Here is a 1547-nt window from a genome sequence, read left to right on the forward strand (position 1 = left end):
TAGTTTATTTTGAAGTTTTATATGGGGCAAAAAGCTTCAGAGTCAAGGTGACCAAGGAAACTTGAATAATAATAGTAATCTTTTAGTGCTATTAGGATGAAGAAAATTGTCATAAAATAAGCATGAAAAAGAAATTCTGATCTCCATTACTCATATCTTACCCTCAAGGAAATAGTAAGGAAAATGACCATGATGTTTATATAAATGTATTGTAGCTGTAGAGGTTTTTCTCTGATGTATTTGAAAGGGCACCATAATGATTCTTCACATTTTAAAAATCTTGCCAAACATTTGTTGTTACATAAAACTTCTTAAGGCAATAATGTATCCAAGAATATTGATTTATCTCGTTATCTTACATCTACCCATTATTTCCTTCTGTTTCTATACTATACAAATGAATTTTACTTATTGACTTCAGCATTAATGTATCTGTATCAAAAATATTAGGTTATCTATAATAAAAGGAGCCTATACTGAATTTTGTTTTTTCTCCTAGCTGTCTCTAAAGTCGTAAGTCAAACTATTAATGATACTATTTTATTTCCTTCTAACCTTAAGATATTTACTTCTTTTTTCTTCTCACCAAAATAAAAAACAAAAACATTATGAATTCAGATAACATTGGAATATAAAATTATCATGTTTGCAAACTTTGAGAGAAAAATATTTTTACAATTGAGCTTTTCTTTCCTTTATTGTAAAGACTGAGCTCTAGATTCAACTGACTACATGTGACCAACAAATGAACAATTATATTTGAAGATGCAGAGAAAGAATTTGCAGCATCCAGAAAAAATCTGGCACCATCTCTGCATTTCAAAACCTCCAATCTCAGAGCCATTAAAAAATCTTTAAAATCTAATATCAATTTCAGTTTTCATCTTGTAGAAATTATGTTAATGTATTTTTTCTTATTTACCAAGATCTATGGTAGAAAATTCATCAAAATGGACATGAAATCTTTAAAAATCACATTAAAAAGTGCAATCCACAATGGTATACAGAGAATCTATGAACTGAAAGAAATCATGCATATGAATCTAGTCAATCTGGATGTGTTGTAAATTGTAAATTGTTTTGAGAGTGATTGTTAACAGCGAAGATGACATTTGCCTTCTCTTGGGATTTCAGAATTGTTTTAAACCAGTAAACTCTGTGTCCTCCATCTGTGCTTTCTCCTAATTACAAGGGATGTGATGATCCCTTTTCACCATTAAATGTCAGGTATACAAGTTTGCAGAGGAGGGAAGGAAATTTAATTTTAGTCTATAGGTCTGTGTAACAAAGACAGCCTCCAGACCTGATAGAAATCCTAGACTTTGAGCAGTCTGCAGTGACTGGATGGGGCTCTCATTGTCTTCTGAAGGAAGGAATAAGTATGTTCTGTATTCAGGAAGAAAAATTACAATACCAGGTAAGGAGAAGAACAGCAAGTGACAAAGAGAACAAGGACATAAAAATTCTTATTTTATGCCATAATATAAAAATACCTTATTTTCCCATATACCTATCATAAGTTCAAACCATGAACCTTGCGTCTACAC

The sequence above is a fragment of the Propithecus coquereli genome, unplaced genomic scaffold (genome assembly GCF_000956105.1).
Source record: "Propithecus coquereli isolate 6110/MARCELLA unplaced genomic scaffold, Pcoq_1.0 Scaffold190, whole genome shotgun sequence".
NCBI lineage: Eukaryota > Metazoa > Chordata > Mammalia > Primates > Indriidae > Propithecus > Propithecus coquereli.